General features: G+C 40.8%; 1 protein-coding gene and 1 long non-coding RNA gene across 2 annotated transcripts in view; both read right to left on the bottom strand.

Annotated features, from left to right (window-relative positions):
• The window catches only part of SND1 (staphylococcal nuclease and tudor domain containing 1), a 419,288-nt gene that overhangs the window by 320,819 nt on the left and 77,787 nt on the right, over nucleotides 1-20,682 (bottom strand).
• LOC118497172 lies at nucleotides 14,405-18,821 on the bottom strand. Its single transcript, XR_004899711.1, has 2 exons — nucleotides 16,497-18,821; nucleotides 14,405-16,442 (listed from the first exon to the last, which is right to left on the bottom strand). It is a non-coding gene; the product is annotated as an uncharacterized LOC118497172 (long non-coding RNA).

The raw sequence follows: 20,682 nt of genomic DNA, 5'->3' as shown, positions 1-20,682 counted from the left end.
CAAAATTATAACTAAACTATAGAACAATCATCACTGAGAAACATCAGAAATCAAGTTGAATGGAAGTCTCACAACTATGGAATTAAAGAAATCACATCCATCCAGATTGGTAGGAGGGGCAGAGATGCAGGACTGGCAGGTCTCACATCCACATGTGGTGGATAGAAATTTGGGAAGGATATCTTGAGAGTGAGGAGTCCCAGCTCCACACCAGAATCTCCAGCCCAGGGTTACAGTGCCAGGAAGTAAGTCCCTATAACTTCTGGCTGTAAACTGACAGTGACTGAAATGGTAGAAGAAACTGCTTAAGTCCCAAGCAGTTCCCCTTAATGAACCCAACACAGATTTACTCAGACTCACTCCCTCTGAGTTCCAGCACCAAGGCAGCAGCTTGAAAGGCACCATAACATACAGGGAGGAACTGAAATGTCTGGCACCAAGGTAAGAGCTAGGGGTCAGCTTTATCCCAGACAGAAAGAGAGGTAGAGACCACTGTTCCTTTTCTGAGCCCTTCCCCAAACAGAGTGGACATGCAGGGTGCCTTATCTGAGACTTCATCAACCTATCTAACACTGTTTGCCCCCGCCCCGGAGATCCACTGAAGCTCCTACCCAACTGGGACCACCCAAGCTATTAACCCTGGCTGTTCCATATGAATGACTGGTCTTGGTTCATGCTTCACCACTTTCTAAATCGTATCAAACAAGCAACAGCCAGTCTCAGTGAGCTCCCAGTCCCCATACCTCTTGCTAAGTGGCACCAACCTAGTACTAGCTAGCACCAGCCAGCCTAGGTTCACAGTTTGGCTTTGCCTGGGTACCTCCAAGCCCAGCCCAAGTAACAGTCATCTCAGATTGCTTTATAGCTCAGGCAGCATGGTTCCAGGAAGAACACAGGTGGGGGTTGAATTTGGCCTACACCACCCAAGAAACCAGAGCTCGCACACCCAGTGGACAGCAATGGACCACATCAGGGAACCACCACCCTGCCCCTGCATAGCTGATCATCCACGGATGGCAGAGGTTGGTGGTCAGTGGTCATAGCCAACCCTTGCAGCTGACTGGCCTGGGTACACCCCTCTCCCACTGACATGCCAATAGCACCCAAGGCTCAACTACAAGAAGGTGAACTCAGCCCACACAGAGGGCACACCTCTAGTACCCAGCTTGGGGGATAGGATAGGCCATGTCACTGGACACTCAAGGACACCTACTACATTTGGCCAGGCTACCAAAACAGGGAGTCATACATAGCAGCTTTACCTAGTACATAAAAACAAACAAGGAGCTGCCAAAATGAGGAGACAAAGAAACATGGTCCAAACAAAAGAACAGATCAAAATTCCAGAAAAAGAGCTAAACAATCGACCACGTGCAGAGTTCAAAACAGTAGTTATAAGGATGCTCAAGGATCTTAGCAAGGATCTCAGCAGCATAAAAAACATCTAGTCAGAAACAAAGGATACATTAATTGAAATAAAGAACAATTTACAGGGAAACAACAGTGGAGTGGATGAAGCCAAGAATCAAATCAATGAATTGGAACATAAGGAAGAAGAAAACAACCAATCAAAACAACAAGAAGAAAAAAGAATCTAAAAAAATGAGGATAGTGTAAGCAGCCTCTGGGACAACTTCAAGAGATCCAACATTCACATCATAGGGGTGCTAGAAGGAGGAAAGAAAGAACAAGATATTGGAAATCTACTTGAAAAAATAATGAAAGAAAACTTCCATAATTTGGTAAAGGAAATAGACATGCAAGTCCAGGAAGTACAGAGAATCTCAAACAAAATGGATGCAAAGAAGCCCACTCCAAGACACATCATAATTAAAATGCCAAAGTTTCAAGATAAAGAGAGAATCTTAAAAGCAAGAGAAAAGCAGGCCATTACCCATAGGGGAGTTCTCATAACTGTCAGCTGATTTCTCAAAAGAAACTTTGCAGGCAAGACATATTCAAAAACATGAAAAGCAGGGACCTATAGCCAAGATTGTTCTACCCAGCAAAGCTATCATTTAGAATTGAAGGGCAAATACACAGCCTCCCAGACAAGAAACTAAAGGAGTTCATCTTCACCAAACCATTATTATATGAAATGTTAAAGGGACTTATTTAAGAAGTTGTCGAAATTATGAACAATAAAATGACAATACATACATACCAACAATTGAATCTAAAAAAACAAACTAAGCAAACAAGAACAGACAGAATTACGGATACAGAGAGCGCTTTGATAGTTGCCAGATCAGAGGGGCTTTTGGGGAATGGGTGAAGAGGTGAGAGGATTAGAAGTACAAATAGGCAGTTACAGAATAGCCATCTGGGTGTATATTACAGTATAGGAAATGCAGTGGCCAAAGAACTTAAACTCATGACCAATGGACATAAACAAAGGTGGGGGGATTTCCTGCAGGAGTTGAGGGTGCAGGATGGAGAAGGGCAAAGAGGGGGAAACTGGGGCAACTATAATAGCATAATCAATAAAATATAATTTAAAAAACTTAACAGTGTTAAATTCTAACAACTACTTTCCCATTTTAGCTATGAGAATGTGATCAGATTTCTTTAGAAAGTAAACAGAAAAAAGAAAAGGAATGTTTATTAAATGTCTCTTATATACTATCTTATTCAACCCAATTTACCACACAACAACCAAGAAAAGTCACCATTATAATGCCCATTTTACAAATTCAAAAACAGATTTAAATTTAGTTATCCTTTTAATGTCTCAGAACTAGTGGTAGGCTGGTTTCAGACACAAATTACCAAATCCTTTAAAGTCCACTACTTTCCCATTCATCATTAGGTCTTTCAAGTAATAAATAAGGACATATTAATAAAATTGTAAAGTCAAAAAAGCTCAAATCCATTCACATTAATCTGCCCTATGATCCAACCAACACCATTCATTGGTACACTATTTCTTCCAGGAGAAAAAAATGTGCATGTCCACCAAAAGACATATACAAAAATGTGTATTAGCATCTTTATCATAACAGATCCAAGCTGGAAAAAATCGAGGTGTCCATTTTAAGAGAATAAACAAAGTGCAGTTTATTTATGCAATGGTACATTACACACAAAAGAACCACCACTGATACACAGAACGGCATGGATACATCTCATAGGCATAATGTAGCATGGAAAACATCAGATACAAATGGGTATCCGATGTATGATTCCATTCAATGAAGCTTAAGAATAGGCACAACTAATCAATGATGACAGATACCACAATAGTGGTTACCTCAAGCATAAAAAAAAAAGTACTGTCTGTGACTGGGTACCTTGTAGGATGCTAAAATATTCTATGTCAATCTGGGTGGTAGATAATGGGCATATACATACCTAAAAATTTATCAAGGTGTATACTTAAGATTATTGTACCTTATACACATGACTAGATGTTTAACCTCAATACAAAAAGTTTCTTTAAAAAAAGCTTTCAGGAAGTGGCAAAGATAAGCAGAGCAATACCATTTACATTTAAATGAAGAATAACTTTTATTAGTATTGGGAATATAATCTGGAAACTACTTGAAATTTGTACCACTATGTAAATATATTGTTATTTCTGGTAGCAGCTGGCAATTCTACTTCTTAAAAGATAAATGAAGACAAAACGGAAACCATACCAACAACTATTCTCTAGTTTATGATTGTTTTTTAATTATACAAAATGCGCTTACAGAACTTACCTGCAGTCACACATCCCACCCCCCAATCTGCTTTAGAACAACTCACAGGTCCAAAGTACATAAGCTGCTACTAAACCAGACGTTGTGAGGGAGAGACCAGGAAGAGAGCAAAGGAGGACTACCAGGTAGTGACATCACAATTGTTGGCATGCAAACAGTAAATGATCCCAAAACACAACACATAAAGCTGACACTACTAAGGCAAAAGCCTCAATCACTTGCTGTTTTAGATTTACTAAGATTTTTTAAGTGACTTTTTTAATGCCAGTGCCCTAAATTCTTGACTGTCTGCTGCATTAACTTGGCACACTTCATAGCCTGCACTGTCTAAATGCCTGCATGTTGGTGGCTACACAAGCGACAAGAACCTGCTACATTGCTACATTCCTTACCCAGTGTCCTGAAAGAAGAAACCCACTGTTACTATCTCTGAAGCTCTGAAATATAACCACTCTCGCTGAAATTATGCCAACATTTATGTACTCTTGTGGATTTTCAAACTCCCTGGTCCTCATGATGGATCATTTTCCATGCTGGAAACACCCCTCTCAGAACCCAGAATCAGATTACTCAGAGTTCATAGGAGACCTCTTTCTTATCTACCCGGATTAACCTCGTTTCTCTTGGGTGATGAATTCTTCTCATAAACATAGTTAATCAATTCTAGCCAACGACCCAAGATTCAACTATCTCAGATTGTCAATTTCATATATGAGAACATGAGAATTTAAAACTAAAATATTGCAGATCAGAGGCCATAACAATATAATCCATCTCTTCATAGGCTTCAGCACTCTCCCAATGGAAGACAGAACTCTAGACAGATATAAGACAAAAGCTCCTTTAGTTATAATTGGTTTGTAAAAACCAAATACTTCAAAGGCTGATGCAACGGCTCATTTCATTTGAGATTCATAAATTCCTGAACATTCTAAAGGAATTTTCAATTCAAATCCAAATAAATACAGGACAAATGGAAATACCAAATAGTGCTTCTTGAAAAATAATCTATTTGTATTACCAAACTCAGAATACAAGTCTTTGTGGGGTAGCCCACGCCTGTAGTTTTGTAGAATACTCCTACATTCATACCACACTGCAATCCCATTAGTGGCAGGCTTAAATTAATAAAATTGTTTGTCTTGTCAGCTTGTGTTACACGTTGTACAAACTTGTTAGAAAATCAGCAGAGGCATGACAATTCATTATCCTACAGGGAGCCAGTCTGAAATCAGCAGCTTCCGCTTTCAGACAGAGCCACATCAAATGACAGCAGCGTTTGCAGCCGCCTGACGCACACTCTGAAGGACACAAACACAACAACTCAGCATACATCTCACTGTTCACCAGCACCGAGAGAGATTTTATATTTCACTCCCAGATACAAAGTGCCTCTGGCTGCCCAGCATCAGCAGGACTGTATTTCAAGAAGTCTCCTAAACAAGACAGATTGAACTTTTTCCCCCTGGTCCTCAGACTGCCTGGCAAGGGTAAAAGATGTGGTCAGTGGATTTTCACATCAGTGCCTGGCTCTTATGAAATCACCAAATGTTACTCTTCCCCATCAAAGATAGGGGAAAGGGGGAAGAACAATGAGCCCTTCCGGAATAGCAGGATTTCCTTTTGGTTCAGCCTCAATCAGAGGCCCCCAGACTACAATGTACGGAGTGACAACTAAGTCACTCCACTCACTGGGGCAAAACGAGATGTTACTCCTCTTGGGCTCCAGGCTGCCCGATATAAGCAATACTGCACTGAATTAAGTTTGCACAAATCTACTCAGTTATTTCAGGTAACGGGAAGTAGATGTCAGTTATAAAACATACTTCTTGGCATCATTTACCCAAAATACAAACTGGTGGCAGATGGAAGACCATATTCCAATTGTTTTTTGTAGGTTACAGAAATCACCCCTACAACTTGGCGCTGGAGCTAAGTATACCTATGCAAATCAGAACAAGTACATGGACCCAAGGGGATTTATTCAGCTCTAAAAAAATTAAGCTTTTGGAAAAAATGAAAATGTTCATGAAGACCTACAACTTAAAATACTAGAGGTCCTTAGTGATTTAATGCTTATGGTTACTAATCCAACAGACCAGTGAAATTTTTGCAGGCCAAAAGTAGCTTTCAACTTTTACGGGTTCCCCACTTGGGGCTGGATAAATCTGGCCAACCATCAAGTCTATGGTGTTGTTCCAAAATACTGTATGTCTCTGTCTGCAAGAGGATAATAATCTCCCACCTCACTGTAAGACTTGGCCAAGTGGTTTACAGAGTCCTTCCCTGAGGAAGATGTTCTGACAAAATGAACGAGCCAGGCAGGGCGTTTTTCAATGTAAAAAAATAAGTTTAAGAAAAATCATCACCTCAATTTTGATGCCTAACACGCCTACAAACAACATCCAAGGCTCCAACGAGCCTGTCGTGTGCTACCTCTGCTCTTTTAGAGATTCGAGTTGTCTTCTGGTATCATTATGGCTGTTAGTAAAAAATCCCACTCAGATTACTCTCCCAAAAGCACAAAGTACTCCAAGAAGAACTTAAAACACATCATTCTGAACCCAGTCTCTTCTATACCAAACTGTGAGTTAAGATGCTTAACAGGAATTTGTTATCCAGGAGCAGCACTGAACCTCTGGCCTCTGCAGCCCTAAAGGGGGATGTGATCTGTCCCTTAAAAAGCTGGGAGTGAGTTAAGATCACTGGGTCAATACCACGTTTTTGTCTCTAAGCTGCCAAGCCACATGAATAAGAGTTCAGGAAAAAAAAACAACAACAAAAAAACCATGGCACCTGATCAATGCTAAGCCAGCTGCCTTTGAAGAGACACTCCTGAGATAGCAACAGAAACAAAGAAGGCCAAGCCAGACAGAGAAGCCCTAAACCAGGGGGTCAGCAAACTTCTGCCCACCAGCCAAATCTCACTGGCCACCCAATTTAGAAACGCAAAGAAAGAGCAGATTATAAACATTCTTTCAATTTATAGAGACCAGCATGGCCAGTGCAATTCCTACTAGAATGCACTTTATACTAGAATGTTGACAAAAAGGAGAAAATGAGAAGGGGAGAGGCTAAAGTACTATATCCAACAATATGGCTGACTTAGCTGGATCCCAGCCAACATCCTGCCCCATAGATCAGATATTCACAGAGCAGCAAATAAAAAGAAGGGGGAGTGAGGCAAGCACCAGCCCTACACTCAGATGCCTACTTGTGATTCAGGCAACAGCTGCACACTGGGTAATGCTCCCGCGAGCAGTCAGCTGGGAAAGCGCTGGGCCCCATCCTAAGAATTCCGTCTGCAAACGCCCACACGCTATTTGCACAGCCAATTGCTCATGACTAGGCCAGTGTCCAGAGGGTGCTGAGGAACCAGGGAATGCAACAGGGCCACGTGCTCATAACAGTCCTAGAAAACTGCAAGCACACTCCTTGTTTTCCAAATCCTGCCCTAGCCAAGGGTTTGCCAGGGCAGGTATATTGCTGTAGGTCACAACGGGCCCTATGCCATTATCTTTTAAACAAATGAGGATACTGAGGCCAGTCTCTGTAGAAAAAGTCTTTAAGCCAAATGAAGTCTACAACTACAACATAAGGTTCCCCTGGCCAAGTTCCTTTTTTTTAAACCAGTACATTAGTCTGACTTGGATAACCTTCACCATTCTAACCCATCTCTCAAATCAGGTAAAAATCAGGTAAAACACCGGGGGTGGTACAGAGAGATTAATTGATATGGGCAGCGCCCATGCAGCAACACAGGCTGCCCCTCTTCACATGATATTCTAAACAATGCATGCCTCTATACCGTCCTAGCTTATGGGCTGTTATACACAAAAGGTCTCATGTACCCAGAGCCAAGACAGAACGTGTCAAGTCACCTAGAGAAGCTAAGAATGCTTCTTTTCAACCAAGTCTGACACTCAGAACCTGAAGTCTAGGTAGGCTTTTGCTCTTTTCAATGAGAGAGGGGAAGACACTGACTAGACACTGAAAAGAAATGCTGCCACAGAAATGAAACACCAACACCACTTAAAATACATTTGTTTATTTATATTGTCCAATACCTTAAATTGACCTCAGTAACACTGACAAAGCACCTATTTAATTTAATTTAAAAAAGAGAGTGAAAAGAAAAAAAACAAAGCACCTAGAATGGTTTTCCTCATCAGAGTCATTTGTAAACCAGAAAAATTCTACCACCAACACAGAAAAAGTACATATTATCATTTCATACCCCCCAGAATGAAGGCTAACTTAAATGAAAGGGGAAAAAATTGTAGAGTCCAGAGATACTAGTATAAATTCATCTTTTAAAAGAAATTTCCTACATTATACATTTGACTTTCTGCCTGTCTCTGATGTGGAGGTAAGGGCATAGGTGGGTGGTGGTCTTTCCTTGTTGAAATTCTCTGACACAGTAGCCTCAAACTAGAGGTCTAAAATCTCTTATCTACAATTGCAAACTCCAAAAAGCTTTAAAAACTAAAAGATTTTTCTCGCAACACATTTGGTAGTAAAACTTAACCTAACTTGAACTTCCTTACTACAAAACTCACTTGAACAGATGTGAAGTTAAAGTCTTTAATGCATTTAGTGTGAATATTCATTATTTCACTGCAGATATATTATTTAATTACGGGGTTGCTATCCACAACCCCACTGAGGGGAGTATGTAATTAATATACCATACCAGTACCATATAACCTGTCTAAAACCCCAAAACTTCTGAATTCAGAAAGATGTGACCCTAAGGATTTCTGACAGGAGATTGTGAGCTTATATTTCCTTAACCTTCCTCATCAGAGCTCTGAATCTTTCCACTCATGGGAATCAGTCCGTGGAATGCCTCCAAATCCTCCAACCCAACCCTCAAGCCTTCCGAACTTAATTTTTGACTTATCTGCAGCATCTGTAATGCTTTACTGGATTAACAATCAACTTCTCTGCAGATGAATTAAATTTTTTTGTGGCCACACACACTTTGTCTATATGCGCCTCACATAGTACTAACTCCTGCTTGAACATTCCTACTTACAGGTTGTGCAGCTTGTCTGAAGGTGAACTTCTGTGGTTACCTAGTCTCCCAACACCAGCTCCGCTTCTACTTATCTATGTTTATTAATTAAATTCTTACTCCCTGGACAAAAATCTTAGTCTCTATGGACAAACACTTAACCACTGATCTACAACTTAACCACCCCCTCCCAAATTTAACTGATCGAGAAAGGGTGCTGACTCTTTGCGGCAGGAACATCCTCACATCCTTTCCTTTTCCATACGCTGAACTCAGGCTCCCCAAACCATCATGCATGCCTGGACCCTTCATTCACCTGCCCTTCCCGTCCTGCTAAAATGCCCCTTCTTCTCCTAACCCAACAACCTGTTCCATACCACCTTGAGACACTCTATCCTGCCTCTTAATAACTATAGGGATTTCTAACAACCAATGCATACAGTCTCTTAAATTATAATCATAATCAATAAAATACATTAAAAAATTATAATCTACTGAAATAGGAATGTTTTATAAAGCACACATAGTTTTTAAAACTTTCTGTGTGTTTAAGCTTGTTACTCAATTAGATAATTTAGAGAAAGAAAACATTTCATATTTAAACTTTTCCCTATTCTCACCAGGTACTTAGTTTAATTCTCACACATACTATGAGGGTGTCTTTTATGAACTTCTAAATTGACTTTAAAGTTACTTCTGCCATATATCAGAGAGTTAACAGACATTGTGGGTACCAACTCAGACGAATAACTGCCCGCATACACCTGGCTGACTCGGTTATTGTCCAGTGCTCAAAGGGGATGGCAGTCCTCTAGAAGTATAGTTATCATGCATGCCAGCATTGTTTACAGGGCACATCTAAGAAAAGGTGCAAAGCCTAGTCAGAGCAACTATATCACCAAGTATTATGGTCTGTTTAAATGGATTCTGAAGGCAAGAAACATCGACAAAGATACAGACCAGGCCAGGAAAGCAGGAAAAAAATATCATAGGCACAGTCCAGCCAAGGAAGGGCTCTCATGAGTGCCGGATTCTTGCTTCAGTATCACGTTTTCATGCAAGCCTGTGTTTCCACGGGGCCCAACACTACATCAGATAAGTAGGCTAGTACAACACTGAGTTGGGCAGTTGATAGCCAAACATATAAAAAAGATATAAAAAAGACCAAGATGTTTCCTAATCCAAAGCAATAAAACATACACACACACAGAGAAAGGGGTATGGAGGTGGGGAGATAACTAGATTTGGGCCATCATACAAAAATATATTAACTCTACAATTATCAAAATACACTGTTCACCCAGTTGTCTTACTGTGGTTTCTTCCTACATCCATCAAATAAAAGGCAAAAAAAGGAGAGAACGCCCAAGTAAGTGACAATACAACACAGTGACATTGATAATGAAAAGGCACCACTTGCCTTTAGCTAAAGCACTGCTAAAAATTATTACCATGGCATGTCCTAAAAAATTAGTCCTTGTGAGAAAAACCATGCTGTGGGCCTGTACAAGCAAGAGTCATTTCCTCAAATCACTGATGTTCACTGTTGTCAAATATGTCAACCAGGCTCTGATAACTGCTGTCAGTTGGGGAAATTTTTTTTTTTTCCTAAGGATCTTTCAAGCTGAACACTGAAGGTTTTGGATTATCTGACTCCAATTTCCCTTCAAGGCTGTGGTTAGAGAAACCATTTGTATCCAGAGAATGCATTCTCCCAGAACCGTCCCTGGACATCCAATGCCAATTTCTTGGAACATCCTGTGAGCTTGCAACAGAAACAATGAATTATGGTAATTGGCCATGTTAGTGCAAGTGTCAGTGATCTACATGAGTGGAAAACAGAGGCAAAAATTATTGCAAATCCATGATTGCTCTGAGAGACAAGGGCAGGAACTGCCACAGGCAATCCTACATTGAAGAGTCCTTTCTATAGCCACATGTGCTATTTATATCCAAAGCACAAGATACAGAGCTTTTAACAATTCATTTAATGATAAGGCACACCAGCATATCTGTAATTTTCAACAGAACAGAGATATTTGTCACTTTAAAGAACTTGGCCAACCTGGAAAGCTGCCCCATGAATCACATTTTCCCTACATTTCTATATATAAAAATCTACCTGTGCCACTCAAGCTGCATCCTCCACACACACAGACAAAAGACACCCTGTGTGTACTTAATGCAAAATCATTCATAAAGTGTTTATTCAATTATTCTGACATTAGCTTTTTAAAAGTTACTTTAATACCAAAGAAAACATAGAACAAAATGTGTCTCTGAGTCATATGGATTGTCTGCAGTCAAACATTACTTACTACTAGCACAGGCTGACTAGCGCACTTGCTAAGGTTGAGAATTAGCAGCACATTCGGATGTTTATATGGCTCAGGCCATCCAGGCCTGTCACTGATAGCATTCTATCAGACTATACAAGGTTTCACAAGTTAGAAGGGTCATCACAGACTTAACTACATCTATGATGGAGATACTCAGTGAGCAAAAGAAGATAAAATCATTGTAAGGTAAATTTGTGTAAGGCCTTGGAAAAAGGGGGAAGTTTGCATCAATCATAACCTCACGGATAGTCAGAGATACCTAATCTGAACTTACTTTACTCTGTGTTAAGGCTTCTAAAGCTGTCTCGCTGTAGCATTATGAGTCACTGATGGCATGGGAACACTGCAACAGGAATACTACTTAGAGAAGAGTCTGAAAACAAGACACAGCAACATCCCGAAAGCTCCACTGCACCCCACCCCAGTCCTGGACCTCTGTCCCGTTTCACCTTTTCACAAATCTTCATAGTTGAATGAGGACTTTTTACTTATAAAGGATGAGTGTCTCTCTACTTATCAAGGACATTTTTAAAAATTAACTGTATTATTTTTAATTAGTTTAAAGTTCTTGGAGTTGATCTTCCTAAATATCAGTTTATGAATAGTTTAACAAAGAAAGAAAACACTGCTCAGCATTATGTAATTTGCAAGATACAAATAAGACAAATCAGTTGTATATATGGTCACCTTAGAATTTACTCTGTGTGGCCATCGAAGGATTCAGGTTGAGTTTTTGACATGTTTCTATAAACAGGAGTATTTATTCTCTCTCCAAACCCTCTTTCCCCACTATTATCTTGCGCTTGTTGAGAAATCATTTTTCTTTCTGCACATATACTTCTGAATTTATAAGAAAGGGACCAAAATTAAAAGTTATCATCTGACAAAGGACATCATCAAATATATTATTTTCTTGAATGCAAGAAGGGAAGAGATGAGCACAGGTGATTCTTTTGAGAGAAAACATAAGAGAGCAAAGGGGAAATCAGCACAGCACCACTTACATACTCACATGGGAACATGAACGGTCCAGTTCAAAATATTCTTTGTACAGGACAGGCCAACAGACCTAGAAACAAGTGTCTAGCAGGCAGTAGCATTTACTTCAGGTTCACTGTACACCCAACAACTCTAACTCATGCACTGGCCATGCATGGATGTACAAGAATAAAAACTGACTTAATTAGCAAATGAGTGTTTTATTATAAGAGTTTATTGCTTTTTTAAAATATCAGAGTTTCAATACACAAAAGGAAGCAAGCAGAAGTAGAGAATGCCACCAAAAAGAACAAAATTATTAAAAGAACACGGAAGGAATATGAAGGAACAGAAGCCTAAGTATATTTAGCACACCTTCAATATCTATTAATTATAAATATAGATCTTCCCTAAATCAGTTCTAATTGCAAAGGGAATATTCATGATTACTTTGCTAAATAAACAGATGTTTGACTAAACTTACAACTAATCACCATCATGAAAGATTTATCATAATCTACTTATTAAAAATCACCACATACAAACTTAATTTAAAAGGGGCTTTTATGGCAAGTGTTAAGCTCTTCATTAGAACCAGCATCATTACACAGTTGAAAAATATTTGTATGTATATGCAATTTACATGCCTGTTGTATCAAGATAGGTGCAAGACCTGTGAAATGAATAGGTCCCCAACATCAGATGAGAATTCTACCACTAAAACCACCATAATTGCCCCAGCCAATTTCAGTAAGAAAATCACTCAAAATTACAACATGCTTAAACTGCGAAATAATCCAATAATAAGAAGAATACATGGTTTAAATAGAAAACACCCTCCCTTGGGAGAAAAAAAGTCAATTACTTTCTTCTAAGAGACAAAAACTTACACAAACTTAAATCACAAACTTACTCCTGAGGAATAATGTGACCATCTCAAGTTCACAGTCAACACTGGAACCTTCAGACTTAAGCTACTCTCTTTAAAATACAGGTCTAGTGCTTTCTACAGAAAAAAAAAAAAACAGCTCCAGAAGAGACAGGTTGAAAAGATGACACTGAGGACAGAGGAGACAAGAGAAGGAAAGAGAGGGTGCTGACCTTTAAATGTAGAGCCACCAAAAGGCCAGGGGCTGTTTTGCTAGAAAGTAAAAACATCACCTTCCTCCCTGGCATCAGAGTTGTGACAGTCAATGCTTGCTGACATTCAGCAAAAAAGACAAGGGCTGCCTAAGGAGTGGCCTTCACAAAATGTCTAGGGAGAAAGCAGAGCCTGAAGGGAAAAACACCTTGCAGGTTCTGGTCTACCGCAAAGGCAGCTCTCCAAATAGAAACCATATAGTTGACAAGCAACACCTTGCAGGTCCATGAGGTTCTTGACCAACTTACAACTAGCTCCATCCCTAGCATCAAGCTTTCAGATCTATCTTCTTCCTTTTTCTTGCCCCCAAAAGCAAAGTTAAATTGTTCTATGGATATAAGGTTGGCTCCTGCAACACTGGATTTGAATGAGGGGATTTAAAGAAAAAAGAAACAGAGTTTGGAGGATGGGGGAGGGAGAAATCACCAAAGAAAGATTACAATTTGAGGATGGGAAGATGTAACGTGAGTTTCCTCCCCCACCCTGCCCAGCGATAGTCTCTGACTGGCCTGTGTCTGATTTTCTACCACAGAAGATGTACAAGCAGGAATATTGCCAGAATCCAAGTGGTAAAAAAACAAGTCAAATGTGATTTCTCTCTCCTTTGAATCCCCACAGCACTGGGCTGTATCTCTCCCGGCATGTAGCATATGCTGCCTCGTTTAACACGTGCTTGAGTGATTCCCACCACCAGACAATTTCTCCTGGTGAGGGTTCATCATGCACACCTGCACTCCCAACACGATACAACATTCAAAGTAAGGGCTAAGTAACCACCTGAAGAACTATTGTTAAATCGCTAGAAAATGACTAGGCACTCAAAACATTCTATGACCCATGCTTTACGGAGAACTTTCATGAAAGAAAAAAAACAAACAAAAAAAAAAACACAAAAAACCAAAAAACCATGGTGCTTGCCACACTCCCCCGTCCACCCCCAGTACCTTTTGCTCTTTTAAGTATGACAGACAGGAGTTAACATGAACTTATTACAGGTTTTTCTTTTTAATCTGCTTTTAGAGGGAGGGAGGGGCAGGGGAGAGAAAGAGAAAAATAAAGATTTGTTGTTCCACTTATTTATGCACATTGGCTGCTTCTTACTTCTCATATGTGCCCTGCCAGAGATGGAACCCACAACCTTTACGTATCAGGATGACACCCTGACCAAGTGAACTACCAGGTCAGGGCCTACGGGTTTGGTTTTTGTTTGGGAGGATTTTTTTTTTTTAATAAAGGACTGAAGGAAAAACAAAGTTGAGTAGGGTTCGGTGGACCTGGAATAATAACTCTCCTAAGAAGTCTTCCAGAGAAGTTCTTCCCTCTTCAGATTATAAAATACTGAGTTACTACCCCTAGTGACCCTCAGGGAGAGTGACAGGTCCAGAAGCTCAAGGCTGCAGAAAATGACACTAATTCCACCCTCTGGTGACACCACAACGGAGAATGAAAAATAGCCTTTAATTTGATGCAATTTAAACATCAGCCAATGACACAACTTGGTAGTACACTTTGTCCACTGGTGTCACTGGTTCTGCCATGGACCGGCCCAGCTTGGATGCCCACAATCACACATTAACCCTAACATTACAACATCCTTCTTCAAAGGCTACCCACGCCCAGCCCATCAAGTAAATCTCTCCACCAAAGATTAGAAAGAATATCTTTCTCAAGTCCTTGCAGGACTTATTCTCCAGGTAAAGAAAAGCTAGGCAGTAAATCTTACTGCTCAGATTACCAGGAAGGCAATCTGGGAACCTGTCCAACCTCATAGGTGTAACAGTCAAGATGAGAACAAGACAGGAGAGCCCAGCGATTTCAGGGTATTAGATTTAACGATAAGGAATCCCTTACCTGACTCTAGTGAAACACTGTGGGGACTAATCATAAGACTATTAAAGAGCTCTGAGCTCCCCCAAAAGAACGCTAAATCAGCACAATGTTATCATTTATTGAAGGCCAAGTTCAAAAGTAGAGAAGTCTACTGAGTTCCACTCTAACAAGAGGGACTTTTAAAGTCACCCGCAGAAGAGAAATGGTAGGGTCTAGAGAGGCCATAACAGATACAGAGTGCACGGTTGAAGGCAATGTTAGAAAGAGTAAGGAAGAAAGATTAGGGGCTGGTCAGCAAGCAGACCACCAAGCAATACCTGAACACTGGTCTGCAAAACTGCTGGAGAGAATGAGAATCACCTGAGGTACAACAATGCCTGAGCTCTACTCCCAGAGAGTTTCATTAATTATTCTGGTTGAGACCTGTGCATTGGTTTTATTTTAAGTTCCATGGGTAATTTTAAGGTAATACTCTAACATTAAACAAAGAACAAGCACACAAAAAATAAACAGGTAAAGAACAAAAGGAAAGGGCTTTTCAAGGAGCCAACTGGTAAAAGCCAAATAAAATCACACTCAATATTTAAGACTCATGTTAATTTTTATTTCTTGAGAAAATTATTCATATAGAGGATAAGATAAGTCTGGAACTAAACGCCCACCTAAGTATCTGTCTAGGTTTCAGGCATTTTTAAGAGAGAATGCAAGTTTCCCCAGATAAGCTTCACAAATCAGGCCACATTATGGCTTTTAAGGCAAACACTGGCTCAAATCATAGGACCGAAAAGAAAACTCAGACACTATTACTATTAATTATTCACATACCAATCCTAACATGGGACAAGGAGGTGTTCCCACACCAGCAATAATTCTCCAACAGCAGCTGGGTGTCCCATAATAAGTCAGTTCTGACACTTTCTACCTGGAAAAGGCTTCAGATACTATAGTTCCTCCAAGACTGCCCACCCCCTTCAGAGGCCAAACAAAAGTCCAGGTTGTCACCTGTGCTTCTCACTACATGCCTAAAGACTGAAGGTTCTGACAACCTCCTCTTTGGGCCTGATTAATTTGGAGAGGCTCAGAGAACTCAGAGCAACATTTTACTCACTGGATTACTGGTTTATTATAAAAGGACATTAACACAGGCACAGCCAGATGGAAGAGATGTATAGGGCAAGGTAGGGGAAAGGGCACAAAGTTCCCACACCCTCTCCAGGTACACCATTCTTCCCCAGTCTCCAGATGCTCACCAACCCAGAAGCACTCCACACCCAGTCCTTTGCGGTTTTTATGGAGGGCTCATTACACAGGCCCGGCCACAGTGACTGGTTCAACCTCCAGCCCTTCTCTCCTCTCCCCTTCAGTTCCAATCTTCAAATCACCTCTTTGGGTCTCTTGGCAACCAGCCCCAATCCAAGGCATTTTCCAAAACTCACCTCAATAATATAACAAAAGACACCTTTACTCCCCAGGCATTTTCCAAAACTCACCTCAATAACATAACAAAAGACATCTTTACTCTCTCACCAAGTAGAAAATTGCAAGGGTTTAAGGAGCTCTGGGACAGAAACAGGGATGAAGGAAAACCAAATTATGTATTTCTTAGTATAAATCACAATACCACAGCTAGGATACTGATGTGCTCTCCCTACTATCTCCAGAGGAGACAAAATAGGTCATACACTGGTACCTTAGTACTCATCATTAATTTGTTCCCATGAGTGGCAAGCAAGTGATGTTCGATGAAGCATTTTTTCTTGTGGGGTGGCATCATGACTCATACAAGTTCTAGCAAGTGCAACTGAGTGGCGAGCAAGCACCAAGCGCTGAAACATTTTTTCTTGTCAAAATGCGAAGAGCACCAGATTTGATGAGTTCTGAAGCCAACAAGTACTGAGGTACCACTGTAATGCCTTATAAGGGAAGAGTGTTCCAGAGGGGAAATATTTAAACTCATCATTTAAAAAATGAGTGGCTATGACATCTTTATTATGGAGTAACTGAAAATTCCCCAAAGTGGAAAAGAATATGATTACTTCAAACAATTCTTAAGGCAAACTTAACAAGATTTACATCTACAATATTTTATTCAGGTCAGATGTCACCAATTTCAATCAGAAGACCCCATCCAGAATCAATCCCACCAGATCTCCACTTCTACCACAGCCACCCAGGACACAAAAAACAGTGGTTCTCAACTCTAGTTGCACAAAGAAGCATCTGAGGAGCTTTGTGGGACCCACACTTATAAATTCTGATTCAGTAGACCTGGAGCACAGACGATTTTTAAGAGATCCCTAGGTGGTTCAGATGAGTAGCCAGGGGTTGAGAACCTGTGCATTAAAAGCATCGACACAACATTCTCACTCCGCACTGCTCTGCTGACTGAGTCAGACCCAAAGCAAGCAATAATGGTTCTGTTCTGTGACACACAGATGAGTTACTGTGACTCTTTAGGGCCTGTAATTTAGTGGAGTTGAGACTCTGATGAGTTCATGGCTTTGTTTCTCATTAATCTTTTATCATGTTCCAAGTTCTGTGTGCTTTTCATTCCATGATTCCAAATCAACACATAAAAATTAAATGTTTGAAAAAGACCCAAGCTACTTTCATTTTCTGTTAGACTTTTGCACTTAAACGTGCTTCATGAATAAAAGATAGCCCAATACCCACACGTACACACATACAGAGCCAGGCATTGTGCATTACAAATACAGCCAGTTACCCTTAGAGCAGGAGAGAGACAGAAATCTGTTTTGCCCTGAACCTTAAAAACACCTGAGACCTGTGCTTACAGGCAACAATGAGAATTTATGGAAAGTAATCTGAACAGACTCGCCAAGGAAGGATCTACCAGCACGATGCCTAAGTGTTTACGCTGGCAAACAAGAAGGGGCTGGGGCATGTGCGTCTCCCCACTCAGAGTCTCTCCTCTGAGCAATCTTTTACTACCATGGTTTTAGGACATGGACCCCAAGACCTGTTATCTATTTCCAGAGCAACATCTCAGACACCATTCTCATCAGCAACTGCCTGACTACCCAGAGAGGTGCTTCAGAATTTCTGGAGCACCCTGGCCAGCAAATTAACCATGGCTAAAACCCTCAGACCTGGGCCAAGAAAGGCTCCCAGATCAAGAAGTCAAGGCCAGTTTGACATGTGGCATTTTCACTTCTACATCTCTTCTAGAGTTGTCCCTGGAACACGTCTGAGGGTCAGGATGCTGAGTCTTATCCACTGTTCTGCTATACACCCTAAAATGAGTCACAATGTATCTTGATGGGGGAATTTTGAGCAGATTTATTACTACCCACCCATGGGAAGAAACAGACAGAGGCTTCATTAAAGCTGGGAAATCCAAAAGTAGCCCCTTGAGGCTGCAGGCCGGGGGAGGACAGACAATTATTATAGAAAAAAATCATGGCAGTGTCTGGGCCTCAGTACCCAGCACTAGGGAGAAGTAAGTTATTAAAAAAGACAATAAAATTAATAAATCAGACTTCTGGGTTCACACAGATATTTCACTAATCAGTTAAAGGACAGTAAAGGGAATATAGAAAAAGTGCCTACCACTTAAAGGGATTAAGGTAAAATATTACACTTTCCAAAAGTTACTCAAGTGTGGCAGGGAGTCTATGAGCTAAAATTACTTTTTTAAATGACCAATACACTATTTTCTTCTTCAGAACTATAGGGACCCATACTAATGATACCATATCACAGAATGATCACTAGCCCTGAACCCATTCTTCCCTTCCTGAAACGTCAGGATCGTTTCAGCACAAACCCACCACTCTTGGTTTCGATCAAACCAGATCAGATTTTGATCAGAATCAAACCAGAGGGAGCCAATGCCACTCCAAGCTACACACTTGTGCACAAAAATTAAAATATCTCCACACATACTTCCTGTGCATCAGACACAACCAACCCTGTAAGTGACCCTGCAAAGCCCTCTACTGGCTCTTACAGCTAGTTCACCAGAGCCAGCCAGATGGAAACAGGAAGAAAGTTCACCAAGTGGAGGCAGGAAGGTGGGGGAGAAAGAGTGAGGATCACTTCTAGGGTCATACAGGTCAGAAACCAGACAGCAGAGAAACCAATAACTCAGGTCCTACCCCTCCAGCTCCCCTCTTCTCCTGGGTTCCCATCTCTGAAAGATGGAGATTAAAAAGAAAAACAGTAGATAGATACCTTTGGGGCCCTCTCACCTCTGGCTGTTGTTCTCCCAGATAAGCAGCTGATCCTTAAAGAAACAGCTTCCACTGTGGCTAGAGCAGAACTATCAGTGGCTGAGAAAATGCATTGGGAGTAAGCAATGTGCCACTCCTGAGCGAAAGGGACAAGGGGTGGAGATGGAAGAGGATGAGACTGCCAATAGTAAGTATTGACTCTTACAGAAAAGACACATGAAGAATGCAAAACTGTCCACATGAACAGTTTTAGGATCTGAGAGTGTCTTCTAATTACACCATACAGATGTTAGCCCCAGAAAGAGTTGCAGTAACTCCTGAGTTGGTATATAATAACATCCTCTGTGCTCCCAAGGCAACAAACTAGAGTTTCAGCCAGTAAAGAATGCAACAGTTAAACTGCTGAGTGACTTGGATGATAGTATCCTGTCAATGGCTGCCTTTTGCTTAAATGTGTCCTTCAGATGCGGACTGTAGGTTATACAGCCCTCCATGATTTGAGTCTTCACTCCCTGTAAACACTTCACTACTTGAGATCAAACAAGATGATGTTGCCAGTGTTCAGGTAACACACACAGAGAGACAGAATGGCTGTGGAGAAGCTGCATTTGTCTCATTTCCTGCCATCCTCCTCAAGATGGGGGCTCGTTATATGCCTTTAAAATAGCAGTAGTGATTCTTATTTCTACTGGTCACCAGTGTTATTGTAGTTTAACTAAATAGAACCACTTTATATACATGTACTTGGGGGTAATTTTTTTATCACAGTAGGGTGCAATGTAATTGTGCAAATACAAGTGCTTGGCACTGTGGAAGTCACTGGCAGAGCAGCAGCACATGGTACGAAACAAATAATGCAGGCTAAACTCACAAAGTTGCCACAGGAGCCTTTGTGCTCCCGTTAAAGTGCCTCGCCATATCCCAGCCAGGGCACCAGGAAGAGCAGTGGTCCCCGGGAGGGAGAAGATTCACCATCGACCCTTTATTGTAGAAGCAGCACATTCAGCTGCTGAGGGGAGGGCGCCACCTTGGCAACAAACCACAAAGGGCCTGGATCACAGCCTGCTTCTAAATAACACAAACAGACAAGGAACTTCGTGATTAGACAGAGTACTGCCAGCGGGGCTAAATATCAGCCCCTTTGGGAACTGGGATCGGTGGTAAGAATTTCTAACACGGCACTTCCAGAGCGACCGGAGAGCTACCTTAGATCTGCATGGACCTCTTCACACTTCCTCCTTCAAGACAAATTCCCTCTTTTGAAAATGAAGGTCTAACAATTGTAAAAATTGGAAATAATTTATCTCTACACAAGGATCAGTGAAAACTTGTTAAATGAATTATATTTCCACATTCTTAATAACTGCACAACAGTTAAAGATCATGTCTTACAAAGTTATTTAAAGGCCGAGGGAAATGCTCAGTTACAAAACGCAAACACAGAGAAGCAGGTACAGGCCACACGATATCAACAGTGGTGACC

This window comes from Phyllostomus discolor, chromosome 10, assembly GCF_004126475.2.
Source record: "Phyllostomus discolor isolate MPI-MPIP mPhyDis1 chromosome 10, mPhyDis1.pri.v3, whole genome shotgun sequence".
In the NCBI taxonomy this organism is placed as follows: domain Eukaryota; kingdom Metazoa; phylum Chordata; class Mammalia; order Chiroptera; family Phyllostomidae; genus Phyllostomus; species Phyllostomus discolor.
Note: the sequence above shows the minus strand (reverse complement) of the source record. Positions and strands in the feature narration are given on the sequence as shown.